This window comes from Oryctolagus cuniculus, chromosome 6 (genome assembly GCF_051225735.1).
Source record: "Oryctolagus cuniculus isolate XC-2025 breed Fujian yellow rabbit chromosome 6, ASM5122573v1, whole genome shotgun sequence".
Classification (NCBI taxonomy): domain Eukaryota; kingdom Metazoa; phylum Chordata; class Mammalia; order Lagomorpha; family Leporidae; genus Oryctolagus; species Oryctolagus cuniculus.
The window spans coordinates 44,272,882-44,297,461 of record NC_142872.1 but is presented as its reverse complement, the minus strand read 5'-3'; the positions used below and the strand labels follow the sequence as shown (position 1 = coordinate 44,297,461).

Genomic DNA, 24,580 nt, shown 5'->3' with positions numbered 1-24,580 from the left:
GTGTCCCCAGTCCCGGGACACAGGGCTCTCTGAATGCTCACTAGGTCCCCACTGAGATGAGTCCAGACCCCAGCTCGGATCCACTCTGGCCATGCTCGCAGCCCCTCTCTCGTTCTCGCCAGTGTCCTCGCTGAGCCACAGGTACTCCTCCCCATCTCTCCTTCCTGCTCGTTGGAGCACTTCCTGCCAGGTGCCATCTCCTCCATGTGCTGGGCCATGGAGACCACATCCCCCTGCTTCCAAACTCCTGTTAGGAGTCAGAATGAACCCTCCAGGATGGTCAGGATCCCAACTGAACCCAACTTTGTTATTCCCTTGGCACTTTGTAAGCTGGATCACTGGCTTCCCAGAAAGTACCATTCTTATTGCTGGTTCCTGTCACCAGTCCCCTGTCCCAGCACGGAGACCATGCACTTTGGAGCATACCCAGCAGGTAGGGCTAATATCTACTGAGGAGATTACTTTGTTTTTGTGAGTTTCTTTGGGAAAATTATTTTGGTGTACCCCCACCAAATACAAATGAGTTTCATATCATGTTTTTAAAAAGGATAAATGGACTTAGCAAAATAAAGATTGTTTTTGCAGTCCACTCCAGAAGTGTCTGCACAGTCAATAAGCGGTCTTAGTCATCTGCATCAGACAGGACCACCTTGAACACAAGCCATGGTCATATACACTCTGTCCTAGTCAGTTAGGGCTGCTATAATAAATGACGTACACCAAATGACTTACAAACAGCAGAAATGTTTTTTCGCACAGCTGAGTAGGCTGGAAGTCCAAGATAAGGGTGCTAGCCTGGTTTCCTTCTGGCGAGGGCCCTCGTCTGGGTTACAGATGGACAGCCTCTCCTCCTTACATGACTCAGAGTTCAGGGCTCTGCCTTGCCTTGTCAGGGCTCTTAATCCCACTCACAGGGGCTCCAGACTCATGGCCTAATAACCTCCCAAAGGCCCTACCTCCTTATCCCATCATCTTGGAGATTAGAATTTCAACCTATGAATGTGGGCATAACACAAGCATGTAGTGCATGGCACACAGTCATCTGAGTCAGCCCCTCTGGGGCTCCCAGCATCAGCTTAGAACACTCTGTGATGGGCAATGCCTGCAACTCCTTCACCTAGTGCCGGAAGTGCTTCTAGCACAACAGTTGGCAGTGCCACCCTTCTCTGGGAGTCACCCTTGGGGTCCCGCCTAAACCCAATCATTGGTCCAGAGAGAGAGAAGAATCCTAGCATCCTCACTCAACTAGGGACTACTGCTGAGAGCCATTCCAGCTTCATGACCCCCCACCCCATACATCCGGCAGAGGCTTCTTTGAGACTGTACCACAGCTCACCCTCCCCTTAATAAAGGCCCTGCACCTTAAACTGCATCTCAGTGTCTACTTCCCAGGGAAACAGATCTCTGTCAACCAAGCCCTGGAACAACAGTCATGTGGATTCTCCCAGTGAAATCATCTAACACCTTGAGCATTTATTGAGCACCATTGTGTGCCAGATATGTCTTCCCTAAGAAGCTTCTAGCTCTGCTATGGAGTTCAGTCTCTCTTGCAGGTATATGTACATTAAGCACACACGGATGGAGGCTAATGCAGTAGCTGTTATTCCAAAAAGTTTCATCCTTAATATCCAAGGTAGCTGCAATGATCCAATATGGACCATCTGTTGTTGTGTCAATCTGTTCAGGCAAGAGACTTGAAATCCTAGGAGAGTCTGGAATCACAAGTTTCCTGCATTCAAAAATAATGTGGCAGCATTTTCAGCCCAGCTGTGAAGCGCTGCATGACTAAGAAAATACAAGTCCCCTAGGAGGCACCCTGTGTACATGCTAATGAAATCAGGATGAGGCCAGGTTTATGATCTAATCGGTCATCTGAGAGGCCAGTTTTTTAACCAGGTGTTTAAGTAGTGACTGTCTTGCTGTAAATATGTTGTCTTTTTAGGGCAACTTGGTAGCTTCACAATATTCTGCCTTAATTCTTTTTTCTTGTTTACTCCAGCTTTCCCCTCTGCTATACTCTCTCCAAAGAAACAGTTCTCCTGAAGACTAGTTTTGTAAAAATAACATAAAATGCTTGTATTTATAGCTTTGAGGACTAACAATTTCTGTTGTTTTAGAGCTTAATTAAGAAGGAGTCAACAAGAAAGGCCAGGTTGATATTTATCTATCTGGTGAGGGCTAAGCCTAGACAAGGGAAACCAAATCAATGTTAATCTTTGCCATGTGTGAGTTAAAAGCAAAAGCCACCAGGCCCAGGAGACGAGGTAGCTCGTTCCACGGCTGTAATACTCTGCATAATCACTCCCTCTTAGATGTGAGCCATCTACACAGTTGGTACACTCTCATGATGACTTTCACCATGACTTGCATTTCCTTTAGTTTAAAAGTTACAGGAAGCTGAGAATCTGGGGGATTTTCTAACATTTTTTTTTTTTTTTTTCATTTCTCCTCTGCCCCGGTACCCTATCCAACTACTATGTACTACAATCCTTGGACCCTCGCCTGAACCTCCTGATTCGGAATGCTCTTAAGGGGGTGCTATAGAATCTGCATCCTACATACACACAGTGTGATTGTAATGCACATAACATTCCGGAGCCAAGAGGTTTGGCAATGGAGTGATAAGCAGAATTTCAAATATCAATAAACTACATCACACTGTGTTCTGCTCAGAGATGAGCCCTCCTGACAGCTCTGAACGAGGCTGCCTCACCCGTGAAAACCCGTTCCACGACCTTCAGGTTCTGTTGTCTCACTTTCTCGGGCTCCACGGCTGTTTGGCTCCACATTTTCACTGCTAATGGTCACCTGTTGCCACCCGTGCTGGGTGACCACTCGGAACTGTCACTTACCCTTCGGATATATGTACCATGAGCAGGCGAAAATCACACTGGGCCGAGAGAAATGGAATAGCCAATTCTGCTTCTTGTCTAGTCTCCATTTTAATAGAGAGAAATGCATTCATTCATTCATTGATTCCTTTACAGGGACTCAGGAAATAATCCAAACATGCCAGGACATGCTAAGCTTAAAATAAAGCAGTCTGTTCTCTCCGTCCTCTGGCTGCTCTTTCATCTCCCGCTTTTCCACTGGAGTGCAAGGAGCGGCTTTGTTTGAAGCTCCCCTATAGACTAGAAAGGCCAGAGCCTGCAGAGGATCCACAATGGTTGTGAAACCTGTTCCCAGAAACTCATCAGCCAGGAGACAGTGATGGATACGGAAAGACAAGTGGAGTTGACATCACACTCAGAATACAGAGGAACTGTTTCCCAGGCTATCACTGTCTGTTCTTCAAGTCCATTCATCTCCCATACAAATAATTTACTCTTCCTCTAAACTGCTTACACCCCCTCTCTTGCCTCTGCTCTATGAAGAGGGCACATAAGCTTCCAAATTTTATCAGGTCGTTGGTTACTGACTTTTCTGAGATGCTCTGGGCACATAATAAACTTGAATGTCGTTTCTCCTGTTGAGCTCTTTATGGGCGGCTTCTGTCAGTAGTCTCACTTTTCAGAACTTCAGGGCAAAGAGGGAGTTCCTTTATGCTGACACCCGCTTCAATATTTATTGAACACCCACTATGTACCAGGTACTGTACCATGCCCCAAGAATATCAATAAGGAAAAGAGCTCTGAGACTAGAATTTTAGTGTTTGTATTCCAGAAACAAGTTAATTGCACAATTATGTAATTAAACTTGTGAGTAGTATGATGAGTGATTATGGCGTTCTATGAGGTTAAACAGCAGGGCATCTAGCCAAGTTTGGAAAAGAGAGAAAATTTCCCTGAGGAAATAATATCTGATACGAACACTACATGGATGGCAGAAGCAGCAACTCAGCCAGGAGACGTGGATGTGCAAGAGGCCAAGGTGCTGCTGAGGAATCTCCCGGAAAAGGAAGCATCATCTGCAAAGACCCTGGGGCACAAGGTGGACTGGCCACACAACTAGGAAGCAAAGAGAAGACTGGCAAGGAAGTCGGCTGATAGGCTAGCTTAGACCTGGACGTTCACTGTATCAAAGCTATTCTTCCTATTCTAGGCTTTTCTGAAGCCTGGAGGGGAAATCGAGGCCCAGTCTGCATTTTAATCACTCTGCTGGGGTCTAGAAGATGAATAAAAGGGGGCTAAACCATGAACTGGGGGAGCTGTGAATACCCAATTCCAAGTGAAAGACAATGGCAACCAAGATGAGGACAGTGACAAAGACAGGAGAATGGCAGTGCAGCTTGAGGAATGAGTAGGATTTGATGACTGACGAAAATGCGGGATGAAAGAGAAGGCAGGAGCAGTGATGATGCCTAAAGACCAGCCATATTTATTGCTTTTTGTTCAGTCCATGGGAACCCTGAGTCATGGCCACTTCTATGGGGAAGAGCAAGAACAAGTGGCAGTAAGCGAACATACCGCAAATTTCACACACTTTCTCTCCATGGCAGTGTCTTCATCTATATCATGAAGAAGGTAGCAGTGCTTAAGTGCATAGGGTTACTGGGAAGATTAAATGAGTGAAGGCCCGTCACCTCCTCAGCAAAGTGCCTGGAAGCCTGGCACACCATAAGCTCATGTCCCTATCACATCATTCAGCAGTGCCTTGTGTAGTCGAGTAGCATGGGAAGAAAGTTCAGAGCCTGGACTGTAAGACACTGATACCTGACTTTGAGTCCTGGAGCTGGTGTTGTTTAGTTGGTATTCAGTATGTAGCATTTATATCATTTTAGCTCTATTTGTATTCTTCATTTCTCTTTCCAACTATTAAATATTTTAAACATCCAAAAATATGGAAAATAATGTAAGAGTACATACCATAGATTTAACAAGTGTTTACACTGTAGTTCAGTCCCATATTTAAAGAAATAAAATAACATGAAACTCTGTTAAAGAACCCTCCCCATTGATTTCCAAGCCTTTCATTCTCAGAGGTAACCATTATTCTAAAATTTGTGTGTATGTTCCCCTACAGCTTGGTTTTGCAATGCTTTTACAAGGCATATAAATATCCATAATAATATACAGTATCACTCTGTATGTTTTAAATTTTCATACAAACAATATCATACTGTGACTAAGTAGATTTTATCCTCATAATGAAAGAATAGTTTTAACATTTGAAAATCTATTGTTAGAATCCATTAGACAGATTCACGAAAAAATAATACATGATTATCTGGATATAGGAAATGCATTAAAGAAAAATTCAACAATGCCTATTCATGATAAGAACACTTTTCACCTTCTTAATATACCATGTGAGACCACAGTTTCTCAGCCTCAGCACTACTGACATTTTGGGCAGGATAATTCCTTGCAACGGGGACCTGTCTTGTGCACTGTTGGATCTTTAGCAAGTAGTACCTTCCTGTTCACGACAATCACAATGTTTCCAGACAACGCCGAGTGTCCCCTGAGGACAACATAGCCCAATTCAGATCACTGGGTTAGGCAAGTTATTTGATCCCTACAAGTGTCAGTTTTCTCATTTATATAATGGAGAAAATAACAGGACCAGAGCTAAGGGGAATCTGTGAAATAAAATTACATCATGTGCTAAAGATATTTGCTGGCACTCTTCCAACCAGTCCTCAGTAAATGCATTCGCCTGACAGTGACAGTGGTGAGGGCACAGACAGTACTGATGATGATGATGGTGATGATGATTGTGACACTGACATTCGGGGGGCAGGATAATATGGCAGAAGTCCCCACAAAATGTTTTTACTGTAAAGATTTCTTTCTGTCTCAACTCTTCTTCATTCATCTCCAAGGCATTTTAGTTCCCTAGTCATTTCTTCCAGGAGGGGTGACACAGCAGAAACTACAGAGAAGATGAGCAAGAGTCAATTTCCACTCCCAGGGAATGGGTGGTCTCTTGGGCACAGAAAATAGGTCTAGGAGAAGATGGCCCGGACAGCGAAACAAATTTCCAATGTGTGTTAGAATGGATGTCCTGCATGAGAGAAATAAAAGAGACAGGGGTATCGCTAGGATGATGAAAAGTCAGAGAGGTCCAAGACAGGCAGCCCAGCCACAGAGCGGCCATGATCAGAGAAGGAAGTTCACCTCCAGAGACCTCCCGTCCTCCAGTGGGGCATCCCACCATGGAGCCACTATTCCTCCCACATCCTTGTGAACCAGGCTGTCTCTAAGGAAACAGTACTGATGCAGCCAACAGCTGACCTTCCAGCCTGCACAGCAGGGAACTCACTACCCACAGGCAGCACGCCGCCACTGCTCATCTCATAGAAGCTGCATCTATCTGTGTTCTGGACATTGCTGCAAAGCCTGTGAGTGAGATCTCCGGGGGGAATATACTTCCTGGTCTCTAGACGGCCTATGACATGCAGGGATATAGAGGGTGTGAGGAGAAATCCATCTCGCCGTGTACATCACCCCTATATAAGATGTAACGGAATCCTCCCAAGGTCTCATCTTTTTACAGCTCTGTAGAGGTCACTGTTTATCATTATTACTAATATTTGATGCTGGAAAAAATAACATAACTTGTCTGGATCTCAATTTCCTCTACTGTCATACACCTTAAAGTCACTCAGCTCTAAAATTTAATGATTTCTCTCTCTCTCTCTCCTTTTCCATAGATTAACTGGTCTTCATAAATATGCAGTAACTGCTTGAGAAATATTCAGATGTCATCAGTTTTAAGTCACAAAAGATTGAGATGTAAAAAATAAAATAAAAATGAAAAGTTGGGCTACTTTCACAGACAGCATGGATTGACTGCCAGAGAGAACTTGCTTATAAAATGCCAAATTAATGGCAGTTCTACTCAGCTTCATTCAATCCCTTACTTTCATCTGCTATGATTTTTAAATACTGCCTGCACCTGAGTCCAGATCACTCATATATTCATACTCAGCTCAGCAGGGAGATGAATGTCTGAAATGACAAAATGAGTGATTCTTCGGGAGCTGCCACTGCAAGCCTTACTCCCATTTCAGAGTCAAAGAAACTGAGCTCTTCAAAAGTTAAGCAAGGTTCCCCAAGTAATTATTAAGGGGAGAAGTCAGAATGCAAGCCCAGGGCTATCATATTCCTCATAATCACCACATGGGTAAGGATTCCACAGATTTCATTCTATGTGTCATTTTTGTTCATATGGTCACACTCACTTGAAGACATAATTGAGTGGCCAAATGCCAATCATTCCCCCACTCACCTGACCATGTTTATTTTGAACCCATTCATTTAACAAACACATCACCATTGACAAGTTTGGGTTAAATGTAGAATATCATTCAAGAAAACAGCTGGGCAAAACAAAATGACACTGTCTAAGAAGTTAACTTGCTGCTGGTTAAGTTAGCAAAGAGCCAAAGCACTCTTTAAAAACTTTCTCATGAGGGCCACTGCTGTGGCTCAATAGGCTAATCCTCTGCCTTTCGGCGCCAGCACACTGGGTTCTAGTCCCGGTCGGGGCGCCAGATTCTGTCCCGGTTGCCCCTCTTCCAGGCCAGCTCTCTGCTGTGGCCTGGGAGGGCAGTGGAGGATGGCCCAAGTGCTTGGGCCCTGCACCCGCATGGGAGACCAGAAGCAGCACCTGGCTCCTGGCTTCAGATCAGTGCAGTGCACAGGCCACAGTGGCCATTGGGGGGTGAGCCAATGGAAAAAGGAAGATCTGTCTCTCCGTTTCTCTCACTGTCCACTCTGCCTGTCAAAAAAAAAAAAAAAAAAAACTTTCTCATGGAAGAACTGAATTTAAAGGAACCACTTTAAAAAAAGTAAGTCATTCATCTTCCAGGACCAATTTCAAATGGTTAGAAAATTAGAAAGTCTGAGCAAATATGCTATGGGTTATTAAATCCTGGTTGGACTACGTTGCAAATGGGTGTAGGTAAATACCAGCCACAGAGACATAATTATTCAAGTCCGGTGAGCTCCCATGTTGCCAAAGCTCCACTCAGCATGGATATACAACTTGAAATAGTGGATAATCAGAATGTATCTGACTTTTCTTTGCATTGCAGTAAGACCAGGAACTAAGAAAGAAAAAGTATCAGCATATTTCACCATAAAAATTAAAGTTCATATAGCCAAAGCACCATAAACACAGTTAAAAGATGAAGGACAATGTAATTGGGAAAAAGATCAACAACATGCATGGCATGTGGGTTAAAGCCTGTAACATCTAAAGTTTCATCACAAGAAAACCTGAATAAATACAAGCAAAAGGGCATGAGGATGTGACTGACAAAACAGTGACCAATAGTCATGTGTAATAATGCTTGAAATCAGTGTTAATCCAATAATTGCAAATTAGAAGATATATATAACCATTTTGCCTTTCATATTAGCAAGGACCAAAGATACATAATAACCAGTGCTGGTGAGAGTATAGGAAAACAGACATTCCTAAACTGCTGATAGGGGAGAATTCTGTAATGTTTACAAATTTTAAATGTGTCTACTTTCTAAGTAGTCTGTATTTTTTCTGGGTGTTTTCATATGGAAATACTAAACATCTGTTTAATGATACACATATATATGTTAACCACTACAACATTAAACATTTGGGGAAAATTACATGGCCATTATTAGGGGATGGGCTACAAGATTTATAATTCATTCTTTAAAAAATACCATACATACACTAAAATAATCATGTAGATACAAATATACTGGTATGGAAAATGTTCACAATATATTACTAGGCAACAAAATTTGCAAACACTATCATATCCATTAATGAGGACAAAATAATTAATAATAATTAATAATGATTGCAAATGTATTGGAAAGTTCCTGAAAGGCTATAAACTAATCAGATCACGCTGCTTATCCTTGTGGGATGTAACCAGAGAAAGCTTTCACTATGTATTGCAAACATTTCTGTATTGTTTTCATCTTGGAAAAGTTAGCTTCCCTTCAATCAGAAATGGCCACAAAGTCTTTTTAAAAGACTTGATGCTCTAAACTTTGAGAGATTTTTAGCACATGCTTGGGTAACTGAAAAGATATGTGTGGAGGAATATCTATGCTGTGTATAAGCAACTGCTATTAGAATTTCCACATAGGAGGAAATTCTATGAGGCAGTTACCTGTGTGTATGAAAGAGAGAAATTAAATCCGCCTCTATGAGTGTGATGTTGGTGTTGCCTTTGTTCAGACTAAGGAACCCATGATTAAGAAAAAATGTTTTAGCATTTTAAATCATTGAGTTTCGCCTAGGCATCAGTTTACCAAAAGTAATGTCAATAACGATTTCTGACTTATTTTCCAAGAGTAGCTTTGCAAAGCAAGTAAGTCAATACAGATACAAACAAGTGCAAACTGAAAGATATTCGATAGCTATGAAGGATTCTGAGACTTTGGACTACTCCCAAGTAATATTCTGTCAGTATTTCTTCCAAAGAAAACTATTTGCCTCAGAATTTTCCCGCTGATCCTGTATCTAAATTGAATCTGCAATCAGTTTAGTAGTCTTTGGATTTGCCACACATCATGCATCAATCGCTGGCCAATCTTAGGAAACAGTAGGGTAATTAGACGAAAAGTTGGACCAGACAAATTTTAGTGCTTGGAAATTCTACTTAAAATAACAGAGAGTGTTGACAATACCAATATTAGCCACACAGCAACTAAAACTTTGTTTCAGCCCCCTCCATGGTGCTGCTGATATTAGTCTGACATTAGTCACCTCCTCCCCATCCTGTAAGAGACAAACCGCATCACAAATTAATCAATCAGGTTACCAAAGATTAGAGGAGCTGGACTTTGCTTCTAGACAGACCCAGCTTAGTAGACGTGATTCTGAGCACACATTTCATGGCAAGGCAAACAGCAATCCGACACTTATGTGCAAGTCTTTTCCCTTTTTTGTTTTACTTTGGAAATAGTAACTACTCACTCACTTCCTCAGCCTTCTTTGCAGCAAGGGACAGCCAGGAGACATTGATCTTCCCAACACAACTTCAGAGGGAAACCGTAGAGTCCACCATCTTTCCAACAAGAGAGTCAGATGGAATAGGTGTATCTCCTTCCTTGTTCTGGCTTGGAATTCAGGGATGCTGCCTGGATCTGTGGAAGCCATGAGGAAAAGTCTAAGAAAACTACAGATACCAACCTGTAAAAAACTGAGCTACCTAACCAGAAACTGCAACTTCCTCTTTCTGGAGTTCCTGTCAGCTAGAAATACAAACTCCCATTGCTTGAGGTAACTATCAGATGGATACTCTATTACTTGCTAATGGGGATAATAATACCTAACTTGCAGTCAGGAACACACAGGTATGTAACATATCTACATACACACTTATATGTATATATGCAAATATATGCAATGAACATACAAGTACATGTATGTATACACACACACATATATATATATATATACACACAGATATAAACTTTATGATACAGTCACTCAAATTGCTAATGAAAGGATAGTACTCCGAGGGGCTATACCTGAAAACCTATACTGTATTTGTTTTTTTCCTTCACAATGATGTATATTAAGAATAAAATACAATATCTACTATCTGCCTAGCTATTTATTGTCCAGTACTCAATGCTAAAATGAATCCTTCATGAAGCAAGGAGTTTTACTGTGTTTAACCCCGTCAGTCCAGTACATACTCACATTTGATATTTATAAAGTACTGAACGAACAAATTAATTATTGTATGTAAATATTTCTCATATAAAGGACCTAAATTAAGAGGGATTGAAGTTGTCTTAGTGATTTTCCCTGCTTAAGTGACAATCTCTGGGCGAGGCAGAACTTGAGAGCAAGAGGAGGAATGAGGCCACATTGAGGGAGACTGAGCGAGCAGATCTGTGGGAAGGGGTTGTGGGCTGGGCGAGAATGAGACGGTTCTTTCTGTAGATTACAATTGTCCTAAATACAGAGGATCCCTCATACTACAGTGGGATCCTACCCCTTGACTATATTGAGGCTCTGCCTACAAAAGCTCTAAATTCTATAGTATCACCAACCTAAATTGTATTGTGTGTGTGTGTGTGTGTATGTGTGTGTGTCAGGTCATCACAAAGAAGAGCAGAGACAATGAGGGGATCTTCCATTTTCAAAATAAAAAAATAGCCCAAATGGAAAATCTGCAAAGAATCTTAGTATCCAACAAGACTTCCTCTTTTGCGGAGTGGATAGCAGGCCTCGTCAGATTAAGTTAACTTGACCCATGCCAGAAAGATAATGAGTGATGGGGTTTACAGTGATGATAGTTTCTAAACATTATACTGATGACCCACAGGGTGGCCAGTCCCAGGCTTGGCATTTGCCACCCAGTGGCTCATTTCATCTTTATGACACCACCAGGACACTGGTTATGGTTAACTCTGTCTTACAGAAGCTGCTTATTACCCTCACACCACATGCCCTTTGCAGAACACATTGAAATAGCTCAAACTCATTTTTTCTCAGCCTTTCTGGAGCACACATTCATTTTTACTTTTATGGGAAATGATCCAAAGGTTGATTATCATGGGTTCTTTTATTTGGTTTTAATTTTCACAGTTCTCTTACATCTTGATGTGTGTGTGTATTGAGCTCTGCAGCATAGCTTACAGGCAAATAAATACTAATAAATCATCATTATGTTTAAATTCTAATTGAACACCTTTGTCCAGTGTAACCCCATGGGCCAGAATGCTCACAATCTTAAAATTTGTATTAGTTAGCATTGTCTACATGTCATTTTTAGTCCATCATTAGGATAATCAGTTAACAGATTTCAATAATGCAGTGTTGCAGCAAAAACTACGTATGTAACCTAGAGATACAGCATACCCATGTATAAAGAGATGTACACGTTTCTTCATAGCAACATCTGTTTTTGTAAAAGCAAATCAGTGAAACTGAAATGTCAACCAACATGAGAAGTTGTGGTTCATCCACATCTAGAATAATCAGCTCTTCAAAAAATCTTTCTAGATATAGCTTGATCAACAATACAGATGGATGGATTAATGTAGACATCTCTAAAAATAGTGCTAAGCAAAAAGCACAAGATACAAGAAAAATAACATTCCTATTTATTTTTGAGTGTAAATAACAATGTGTTTTGAAATGACTAATACTGAAATTATTAAACATAAAGCATGAGATGCATCCTAAGCAATATTTTTTCCCAATGAAACTGTTTATTTAATGAATACAAATTTCTTAAGTACAACTTTAGGAATATAGTGATTCTCCCTCTATACTACCCTCCCACCCCCACTTTACCTCACTTCCTCCTCCCACTCCCTTTCCCAGTCCCATTCTCCATTAAGATTCATTTTCAATTAACTGTATACACAGAAGACCAACTCTATACTAAGTAAAGATTTCAACATTTACTTTAAAATAACCAAAAAATGAAACTCTATATTGCTCTGTGGAATATTTAATGCATGGCCATTCAAGTAAAAACATCTACAAGACAGACTTGATTTGGATGAGTGAGGCAGGGAATAAGTTGGAGGGTGGGGATGCAAGTATAAATTCTTGTGTTCTTCGTTATGGGAGTTCTACACAAAGAATGTATTTATACACATTTATCAAAAAAATTGACTAAAACCATAAGTACCTCAAGAACAAAATCCAAAAACACCCATATGCCATATGCAACTTAAGCAAATCTCCCAGCTAATGCCAAATATTATTTCATGAGTAACGTCTCAATTACTACTGATAGGCAGTTGTCATTTGGAAGAGTCTACAAATCATTTTTAAAATGAGAACAGCCACACAAAATGCACATTGATCATTTCCTGCAACACCTTTGCATGACTTTCAGAAAGGCACAAGCACTGTAAAGCCTATTTTGTATAAGACTGACCATCGCCCCATCCCAACCACCTTGTAGAGCTAAGGCAATTTATCAATTTGTGAAGAGTCCTGTGGGTGGGAGGGAATCCCAAACCATATGATTACATACACTGTATCTTGAAAGGAAACCAATAGCACGCACTCTTTGGCAAACTAAAATATATCCACTGAACAAAGCAGCACATGGAAATCATTTCCAATCAGGCTCCATTATGAGCCAGAAATGGGGTGCCTCCGTGCTTCCTCCTGAAAGTGTCTCTGTGGCTGCCAGTTCCAGTGGCTCCACATTATCTCCACCAAATTAAGAGGAAATGGGTTGAGGAGATCAAGGCAGTGAAAGGAAATTGTCCATTCTCTCCTGGCTGCCTCAGAAGTCATTACTGAACATATTCCATGGGATAATAAATAAAACTGATTGGGTGTGCGGTTCAGAGCATTAAAGAAACCTGGGACACCTCTAAAAAGAGCATTGTGCTGCAAGAAGTGTATTAAGAAGTGAGGCATTTCCTCCATTCACATTTCAGCGTGCTGGCTTGGGAGAGAAACCATACTTGAAATGGATAGGAGTAATTTTCCATCATTATGGAAACCTTAAACAACCCCTGACTGCTTATACCCTCATCTCTTAGCATCCTAGTAAATTGCAGTTATTTGTTCCAAACAAACAGAAAGGCCCATGCGATAATGGAGCAATTTAAAGCTGGGAGAATAAGACACCTGTAATTCAATTTCATGGCAGCTGGTTTCACAACATGCTCCTCTACCTCCGCTGATGACATGGGGAACTTCCCTCCAAGTGTGACAACTCTCGCTTGCTAAGCTGAGGAGTCGAGATGATAAGTGGACCTTAAATGGACAGAGACACTCATCACAGGGAAGGTGTAGCTCAGCTTCAGTTCCCACGGCATTTTACCATCTGCCAGGCACTCAGGCGAGCAGGGAATTGCTGAACTCTCCCATAGCTGAGGGTGAAGCAATGAGGGATGCTTTAAAAAAAAAAGGAAGTAGTACAGGGAAAAATGCCTGCTGATGACCACTGCCAATGTCCAAAGTGTCAGGCAATAAAGGCATACACACACACACAATAAATACATTTACAAAAATCTCTGCCAAATAACTGAAAACACAAGACTGTTCATAGCAACAACTGCTTAAGATTTGATTGGTGGAATGGGACCATGCAAAATTAACATCTGAGGATCATCTGCTATTGGAGGCAAACCAGTGTTAATTCCATACAGCTCCAAGTGAGCACTTACCCCCAAGCTAACTTTACTGAATTTTCACAACTCTAGAAATCCAGGAGCGTTATTGTCACTTCCACTTTGAGAGAAATGAGGTTCACAGAGGTTATGTCACTCACCCAGGTTTACATAGCCAACTAGAAGCTAACAGCTGGCAATTCAAACACCGGTACAGTGACCCACACTTGTGCATGCCATGGCCTCTTGCAACTTGTTGACGTGTATCAACAGAAATGCTGTCAAAATGCTGTCGTGAGAACAATTTGACTTCTGCCAAGCTTTTAGGAAGTGTTATACCACACAGGGTTTTAATTTCTTATAGAAATCCTGTGATTTTTATCAATGAAACACTGGTTAGTTTATGAGTACTATATAGACTAACATATTTTTCTATCTGTTAATTCACTGTACAGCATAGTCACTACCTGATGGTTTAAATTATAGCTCCATGTAACCTCTTCTCCACTCTATGCTCATTATTGCCATTTATTACTGGTGGGATGATATGCAAGTTAATTAGATCCTTGAAATTTACAGTTTTTTTAAATAATAAACTATGGGTAATGATACAAAAAAAAGGAAACCCTGTAAGAAAGAGTATTATCCTCACTTTATAGATGAGAATACCTTGACTCAGATAAGCCAAAATAGTTGCCAAATTTATAAATTTATATTAATTGTTATGAAAAAATTAATAGCTTTTCAACACTGGTAAATGAATACTTGGAACTTGAACTTAGAACATGATACCAAAATTTGCTTCCTCTGGGGGCCAGCAATGTAGCACAATGGGTTAAGCCATCGCTAGCAATGCTGGTCTACTGTATCAGAGTTTGTGCTGAGTTCTGGCTGCTCCACTTCCCATCAGCTTCCTGCAAATGTGCCTGGGTTAGCAGCAAATAATGGCACAAGTACCTAGGTTCCTGCCATTCATGTGAGAGACAAGGATGGAGTTTCTGCCTCCTGGCTTCAGCCTGGCACAGCCTTGGTTGTTGCAGTCATTTGGAAACCAGTGGATGGAAGATCTCTCTCGTTGCCATTGCCTCTCCCTCCCCCTCCCCCTCCCCCTCCCCCTCCCCCTCCCCCTCTCCCTCTCCCACTCTGCCTTTTAATTAAAGAAATGAATAAAGAACTTTTCTACAAAAAAAAAAAACACCTTTGGCTTCCTGTGAAACTCTGAGATTAGAGTGTAGGTTAATAGCTGCTGAAGTCAAGTTGGCATGGTCTTACATTGACTGGGTGGATATTTATTAAAGGATGGTGGTTCATTAGTTTGGAGAGGGATATACAGAATGTAGGACTTCCAGATACTTCTCATGGCATCAGAGCGTTTCAACGGGTTTGTGTTCTAAGTCAATGCATGCTGTTGTAAGAGAGTAATCAGACTGGCAAACATTTAGGGATTATTTTAAAAATGGTTTAACTCAAAGAAGCAAATCTATCATTTTATAGAGTCCCAGGCAGGTTCCCCAAGTCTCTACGCCTACATTTTTACAAATGAAATAAAAGACATAGCAATGGAGAGAGTATAACTGAGACATGACAAAAAAAACCTCCCTAATTCAGTGTCAGGAATTAAGCAGCATTAGCCACTGTGACCACAAATAGGATCTCAAGTACAATAGACGGAGAGGACAAAGATTACCCCTAGCAGGTGAGCTCCCTCTTCTGTAGGGAGGGGATCATGGTCATGGACCAAGAAGGTCTGATACTGATAAAGCAGGCTAAAGGCTAGGATGCTTTCAAAGAGGGAACTCGGGGCTACCTGGTTGCAGCAGCATCAGGTATCATGGATGTCTACTTAAGACAGATTGAAGGATACGGAACCAAGGTCTCATTTCAAGGTTACAGCAACTAGGAACAATATTTAGCATCACCACAACCCTTACTTCTCCTAGTGTACAGGGTGGAGGTGCACCAAACAGGCTGCTTGAACCTTGTGAGGGTAAGTAAATACGACTCTAGCCCCACTATCTCAAAGTGGCCTTCAAAACTTTTCACTCTCCTGCTCCCAGATAGGCATAAACAATTCCAGGACCTACTTGTCTGCTCAGAGAGGGCAGCCACAAAGTCACAGGGATGGGTATCTAGGGGTCCAAGAGGAATGATAAATCTACACTGGCTTTCACTGACACTCTAGAAAGCTAACGTACACTGCGAATACAGATCTTTTTGTGCAGACCTGAGAAAATATCCATGCTTCCAGCCAGCAGCAGAGGTACAACAGTCTGGCCACACGACATCAGGAAATTGTCTGGGCTTTCGAATCAGAACTCTGGTATCCAGTCTTAACCCTGACACAAATTACCCGCACATTCTTCATTCCTGCTTGAAGGCCCAGCACCCTCATTAATGCAAAGTGAAAGCTTAAAAAGGCAATTTATGTCTGTTGGCAAGTTAGTATAGTACAGTACAATATGGATTGGTTAGAGGAAAACAGTATCTTAAGTTGTATTAAATTCTTATTTACTTATTCACTTGAGAGAGAGAGAGAGACAGAGAGAGACAGAGAGACAGAGATTGAGTTTCCTTCAACTGGTTCCTTCCCCAAATGCCCACAACACCCAGGACTAAGCCAGGCAAGGCCATGAATTCCATCAGGGTTTCCTTTGTGGACAGCAGAGGCACAACTACTTAAGCCAATACCTGCTGCCTATTAGGATATTCATTGGTAGAAATCTAGTACAACTTGAATCCAGGTACTGTAATAATCTATACAGACATCCCAAATGGCATCAACTCCTATATCAAATGTCTGCCCCAACACATCTGTATTTATTGCTGAGTACAAAAGGCAGCCCCAGGTACATTCCCCCAAAATGGTGCTCTTATTTATGGTTGATAAAAAGATGATAAAGCCTGTTTAGGTCAAAAGGAAAGCTCCAATTTGCTTAAATGGAAATATCACTGTGGACAGAGGCATGTAGAAAAGCCAAACGGATCTGAAACAGAGGCAGATGCTTTTCCATGGCTATGGCAAGGAGGTATTGTCGAGGACAATTTCCAAAGAAATCGGGTCATGCACGATGAGTGTGGTAAGGGTGTAACCTAAGAACAATAAATGAGCTTCAGCTTTGGGATGCCTCAACTTCAGGAGATTTTTATTAGACTGATATGCAAGGAAGTTTCTTTTTATTTCATACAAAATATTATTTTGGTGAAAATAAAACATTAAAATTTTATGTTTCCAATGAAGCGCCTAATGAAAGTCTTATTATCACAGCAAAGTGGAGAAGGAAGACTGGAGTTGTTTCTGAATGATCCATACTTTTATTAGTCGGGACATTATGTTTACATTTATTCCATGAGTCTCTGTTTTCTTATCTTTCGAATGGAGAGGTAACAATAACAGTTTCTTCAGGGGTCAGTTGTAAGGATTAAATAAGCAGTAGATGAAATACAACTGCAACAATGCCTACTCGAAAGGATCGCTCAAAGGATGCCGTCATCACCTCCACTGCTACTGTTCTAGATCAATTTGCGGACCAGGCTGGGCAACCCTAAAACAAACCATGAGACTCCAGAAGACGCATACAGGGAAGAAGGGATTCAATGACTTTTGAACTCATTTTAATACTACAGTTGTAACTACATAAATGCTTCAGGGAGATATCAAATAAGTGTTTTATCAAAATTATAAATACAAATTTTAAAATTGATGAAAAGTTATCAATTATTCCATGCACACTCGTCAGTGTTGGCTTTCAAAATTCAAGCGAAAAAACTCTTTACTGCATGTGTATGATAAGCTGTCTGATGAGCTGGGCACATGGTGGATACCAAAACAAAGCTTAAGAACTTCTTTGACAGTGTCTACGTTATCTTTGTCAATAGCCACAATGACAGAAAAACCTGTGTCCTTGAAAGTTAGCATTGATTATTGGGAAGAGTTCAAATTAGTTCAGGTGACTAATCTGGGTAATAAAACTGAGACCTGCTTTGAATGCAGGCCAACTTTTTTGTGGGCCTCAAAAGACATCTGAAAGTAGTGTTCAAAGGGCTTTTGCAAATGAGCAGCAGCAGCATTGCTGAAATTATTGCAAAATCACTAAGGTGACCACTTTGAAGAGGACTGCTTATGATTTCAGTGGAGAATTCCTGGTGGTTTCCTGAGGAATCCGTCTCTTGAAACATCCCCCTGCAGCAGAGGCCACATGCTCTGTTCCTTTTGTATCTTCCCTTGCCACTTAGTACAGTTTTGCGCATACAGTGCAAGCTCAGTCAAGCACCTCTCTACCCACTGTGAAAGATGCCCCCAGGTGATGACCCATGCCTTCCCATCCCTGAGTTCTCTGGAAGGTTCAGGACCTTTTCTTCTATCAGTCTTGCCACACTCAAATGAAACACAGCCTACTGCTTTCTGCTCAGATTTTACATCCTGCTGCTCCCAATCCTACCTCTGAGAGTTTCCTGGGATGTGAGAACTCCCAGGGCTGCTAGGAGGCTCCACAGCTGTAAAGAAACCACTGGACAATGTCTTATTGTGTGCCAAGTGAGTCCTCAGGGTAAAACTGAGATTAGTGCAAGGGTAGGAAATGGCCAGGCAGTGCCATTTGAATGTTAAATCGCAAATAGACCCTGGAGTAGAACATGAGGAAGGGGAGAGTTGTGGAGGGAAGAGCTCAGAACCATTTTGAAGCTACACACACATTTTAAAGGCTCTCAGACATCTGCTAGAATGATTATCCTAAGATGTAGCACTTAGCAAAATAAACTCTTAATCAGAAAGATTGGGGTTCAAATTGCAACTCTATGGGGCCAGAGCTGTGGCATACCGGGTAAAGCTGCTGCCTGCAGTGCCAGCATTCCATATGGGTGCTGGTTCAAGACCTGGCTGCTCCTCTTCCGAGCCAGCCCTCTGCTGTATCCTGGGAAAGCAGTGGAAGATGGCCCAACACTTTGAGCCCTTGCACCCGCATGAGAGACCCGGAAGAGGCTCCTGGCTCCTGGTTTCAGATCAGCACACCTCTGGCTGTTGCGGTCACCTGCTGAGTGAACAAGCATTCCTGGAGAATGCTTCTTTTTTTTAAGATTTATTTATTTATTTCAAATGTAAAGTTTCAGAGAGGCAGAGAGAGAGAGAGAGAGGTCTTCCATCCGCTGGTTCACTCCCCAAATGGCTGCAATGGCTGGAGCTGGGCCATCATGAAAGCCAGGAGCCAAGAGCTTCTACTGTGTCTCCCTTGCAGGTTCAGGAGTCCTAGGGCTTGAGCCATCCTCCACTACTTTTTCAGGCTATAGCAGAGAGCTGGATCAGAAGTAGAGCAGCATGGACAGGAATTGGCTCCCATGTGAGATGCTGGCACTGCAGGTGGCAGATTTACCTTCTAGACCAAAGTGCTGGCCCCTAAATAAATATTTTTTAAAAACTTCCAACTCTATCCTAGTTATTATGGGACTATGCATCATATAACCTCTGGAAATCTCCTTTTCTTATCTGCTATACTTGGATTCTCATAGTTCTTAGCTCATTTATTAAATATAAGAAAACATTTGACACATAGAAAGCACTGCACACAACAATTGTTATTAATGGACACCATTATTATTAATTATAAAGACTTCAGAACAAAATTACTTGCTTAACCCCTTGTATCAGGCGGCACAGTATTTTTTCACGTGTATTTACCAAGTTTGTATGAAAAAGGTCTTTATCATGCCTAGTACCAGTCTGTTTTCATGTGTTTTTTGAAAAATACTTTGTTTCAATGACAATTAGGGCTAGTCTACACAGGCCTGGATTAAACTAAAGATTAAAAAGCAATTCTGCAAAAAAAAAAAAAAAAGAAAGAAAGAAATAAAAATAGCCACATTTGGTTTCATAAATGCTTTACTTCCTATTTTCTGCCAAACTGACAATTCTTGGTCTGAATTTCTGTCCAGTGGAGATTAAGCTTTGCCAGGCAACAGTAGGTGAGCAAAATATGGCATGGCTAATTGGATTTCTAATCTTCACTAGTCTTTAGCAACAAATATCCACTATGTTTGGTGGCTTAAATGCCAAACTGCTGGTCAATTAAATGCCAATGGGTTACCTGAGTATTTATAATGACTCATACCTGGCTTTCAGGGAAGCACTTTAAATTATTTCCCTTCTAAAATATACAAATTAAATCTGCAGTTGAATTAAAATGAGAAATGTAAATACTCATTAGTTAGGGAAAATTATTTTTATAAAGATTAATTGAAATGTAATTGCTCAGAAACTAAAATAAAATATTCAGAATAAGATCTAAAATTAAGACAACTTTTAAAGCAAATAAAGGGGAGCAGATTCATTGTTGCCCTTCAGCCAAGGCATAATTCTACAAATATTAATGATTTAACCACAGAAACACACTAGAAGAAGGAGGCAAAGGCAAGCAAAAGGACAATCAGGGTGATTTTAATAGCCCAATACACTGAGACACCAGGGATTTCAGTTCATCAAACTGTTAGGTAGGAAGTCAGATATGAGCTTATGTGTGTGTGACAAAGGCCTAAAAGAAAAGACATCTATGTCCAGCATATGCATCTGCATCTCAAAGTCATCCTGATAACATTTTAGGGGCAGCCCAGTGTTCGCATCCTGCCCTGCCCTCTTCTACCTAATAACCTGCCACGCAGGGGTCCCTGTCCCTCCTACCTGGCAATCTTCCACAGTCTCCCAGATGCAGCCCAGTATCTGCATTTCAAATACCCTGCTCAGGATCCCGATTCTGGGGGTGGGGGTGGGGGTGGGGGTGTGTGTGTGGGGGGTCTTGTTCACCTTTACTCTAAACTCAGCATGGTGCCAGCTAGGCTTCCTCCTGCCTGATACCTTCAGGGAAAAACTCAGATAGGAGATTCTTAATATTTACATCCATAAAATCCTTTGTTTCAGGAGGAGATGTGTGAAGACAAAGACCCATCTCCTTAAAAACCCCTGGCTTCAACCAGACTGTGGGCTCAGCCCTCTGCCTCTCTGCTGAGCCGCCCACCTGCCTGCCCAGGTGTAATCTCTCCACTCAACCATGTAACCTTGCTCCTCCACCCAGTCTGAGTGACTGGGCACTCTCTCTCAGGTCCTGTCTGGAGAGGTGCCCATCCGTACTTACAGATGTCCCTTCCCTAATAAACTTTGCTACTTTTTACTTTCCACTACTCTGTCTCACACCTGAATTCTTTCTTGCGCGAAGACAAGAACCCTGCTATTCTCCGGTAACAAAACTAAGAAAAAAAAGTTACAACAAAAAAATTGTGTTTATGAATGTTCTGATATAGTTAAATTATATCTACGTTTTCCCCTAAACTGCTGGGCCTCCATCAATTTGCATCATCATGTGATCCAATGTTCAAGTTCCCAACTAAGATATGCAAGTTCAGGACACAGTAAAGAGATATCAGGGAGTTTGGGCTTCAAATGAGAATGGAAAACTACTTCTTGTTATGTAGGAGTGAGTTCCAGCACACTGGGAGTGAAGCTTGGATTCCTATAAGGATCCCTTGAATGCGCTCATTTAGACATGCAGATGTAAAAAAAGTGCTCACTTGGCCATTCCTGGAGAAGTCTTAAGTCTGGGAAGCAACCAAGATGCAGGAGCTTCTGTGAAATGGGGCTTTAGGCTTAGTAAGGAAACCTGATTCATCCTCATCAGAACTCTTCCTTTTTGGAAGCTTTTCTAAATATGAATTTTAATGAGAATATCTTGAAAATTATTCCCTAGGGTAATGTGGCAAATGTGTAAAGACTTTTATGGTTCCTGTCAAAGGACGTCAAAGCAGATCAAGGCACGAGATAGAAAAGGCCAGGAGGAGGAGGAGGAGGAGGAGGAAAAAGTGAAAGAGCGAAGAGGAGTAGGAGAAAAAGAAATGCAGGTGAAAGGCAAAGGGAAGGCGGAGGGGAGTGAGGTCTTTTGTATCATGCCCAAACTTTATGAACTCTAAAATAACTGTTTTTGAATCTTCAACTGCTGACCTTTTTTTTCCTTTTAAAATATGTTTGTCTCTCTAGATAAAGGCTTTGGTCGGGATCACCGCTGTGGCATAGTGGGTAAAGCTGCAGCCTGCAGTGCCAGCACTGCACATGGGCACTGGTTCGAGTCCCGGCTGCTCCACTTCAAATCCAGCTCTCTGCTACGGCCTGGGAAAGAAGTGGAAGATGGCCCAAGTGCTTGGACCCCTGTACCTGCATGGGAGACCTGGAAGAAGCTCCTGGCTCCTGGCTTCGGATCAGCGCAGCTCCAGCTGTCGCGGCCAATTGGGGAATGAACCAGCGGATGGAAGACCTCTCTCTCTCTCTGCCTCTTCTCTCTCTGTGTAACTTTGACTCTCAAATAAATAAAAAAAAAAATCTTAAAAAAAAAAAGATAAGGGCTTTGGAACCAGATACCATAGTCCAGAGGAGAGTATTTTGAAACCAGCTAGTAGGTAGCCTTGAAAAAATTGCTTTATCCCAAGTTTCAGTTTCCTCAATTGGAAAAATGTATGAAAATAAACTCTTGGAGCTCCTACAAGAGTTAAATAAGTTAATATATACAGTAATTAGTATACTGCCTGATACATAGTTATTACATAGCTAGTGTTATATATATATTACAATTATTTATTAACTAAAGATTCATTTTTATTTATTTGAAAGGCAGAGTAACAGAGAGGGTGAAAAAAATCTAAAAAGAGACCTTCCATCTGCTGGTTCTGGTTCACTCCCTAAATGGCCTGTTATAGCCAAGGCTGAGCCAGGTCAAGACCAGGAGTCCAGAGCTCCATCCAAGTCTGTCATATGGACAGCAGGGACCCGAGTATGTGGGTCATCTTCCACTGTTGGGAGCCACATCAAAGAAGAGCAGCGGGACTTGACATGGTGCTCCAGTACAGGATGTTGGCATTGTACGCAGTGGTTTAACCCTCTGGGCCACAATGCTGGTCCAAACACTAAACTGTTTACCTTTTAAAAGTATCATTAAGGCTTTTAAGTGACATTTTAAAAATATCTTCTAATACATGGATTATATGTAAACAATTTTAATAATAATTTAATCATTTAATTGAATTCTAGCAACCCAAAGTTATTTCAGAGGCAACTCAAAAAACTCTCAAGAACCAAAACAAGGAAACATTATATTGAAGCCTGGCCCCTATCCAATGCCTGTGCCCTATTGGGCTCCCATTTCTCTTTAGCTAGAAGTTCCTCTGGTAAGAGGCACTGATTACATTAAGAGAGAGGCATAGGGTAAAGCCAAGGCTGGACCCTGAATCCCAAAGACTTGAATTGTTCCTATATTTGACATCTCAATGGCAGCCTCTATTCTGAGAACTTTACAGGAACTAATTCATATGCTCTGATCAAACAGAGTAATACCCAATCTACCCTTAGATTGAGACAGACTGGAGACGACCATTGCCATTCCAAAGGAGAAATGTTGGCCCATTTCACAGATGAATTAAAGGAAGGCGAAGTGTACCCCTCACCAACCAGGAGCCCACACACAAACTGATCATACTCTGCTCATCCTCAACTTTGTTTTTTTTTTTTTTAAAGATTTTTTATTTTTTTATTCGAAAGTCAGAGTTACACAGAGAGAAGAGAGGCAGAGAGATGTCTTCCATCCGCTGGTTCACTCCCCAGTTGGCCACAATGGCTCGAACTGCATCAATCTGAAGCCAGGAGCCGGAGCCAGGAGATTCTTCCAGACCTCCCACATGGGTGCAGGGGCCCAAGGACTTGGGACATCTTCTACTGCTTTTCCAGGCCATAGCAGAGAGCTGGATCAGAAGAGGAGCAGCCGGGACTAGAACCGGCTCCCATATGGGATGCTGGCACTTCAGGCCAGGGCATTAACCCACTGTGCCACAAGGCTGGCCCCTCATCCTCAACTTTGAACTATAAAATCTCTGCCTTTAATCCCTCATGGAGGCTAGGAATTGAGCATCAGCTTCCTGGATCTTTGCTTTATCTTTGCAGTAACATCTATTTTTATCTACCACCTCAGTGTCTGTGATTGCCATGCTGCATGTTAGATGAGAAGGCCCAATTTTGGGTTCTATTGCAACTCTTTCAGCCGCTTCTGGAGCTGTTCTGTAACAACATGATGCTTTCCAAGTGATAAAGTTGGATGGTCTCAGGATAATGTGCCAATCACTATTCAGAAACATCCCACAAAGAGAAGCAACTGCCCAGACTCCTTCTGTCATATGGTATACAAAATTTGGGACATTGTAAGAAAGGCTACTTGGGGCTGGCGCCATGGCTCACTTGGCTAATCCTCCACCTACGGCGCCAACACCCCGGGTTCTAGTCCCGGTTGGGGCACCGGGTACTAGTCCCAGTTGCTCCTCTTCCAGTCCAGCTCTCTGCTGTGGCCCGGGAGGGCAGTGGAGGATGGCCCAAGTGGTCCCCACACCTGCATGGGAGACCAGGAGGAAGCACTGGGCTCCTGGCTTTGGATAGGCACAGTGCCGGCCATAGCAGCCATTAGGGGAGTGAACCAATGGAAGGAAGACCTTCCTCTCTGTCTCTCTCTCACTGTCTATAACTCTACCTGTCAAATAAAAAAAAAAAAGGCCACTTGGCACTCAAGATTCAGACTTGAAGA

General features: G+C 41.8%; 1 protein-coding gene across 1 annotated transcript in view; it reads right to left on the bottom strand.

Annotated features, from left to right (window-relative positions):
• Nucleotides 1–24,580, bottom strand: part of SGCD (sarcoglycan delta) — a 1,076,594-nt gene that overhangs the window by 763,595 nt on the left and 288,419 nt on the right. Inside the window, exon 2 of the mRNA XM_051844412.3 lies at nucleotides 9,866–10,031. The gene's annotated coding sequence lies outside the window, so the exon portion shown is untranslated. The remainder of the gene's footprint in view (nucleotides 1–9,865; nucleotides 10,032–24,580) is intronic.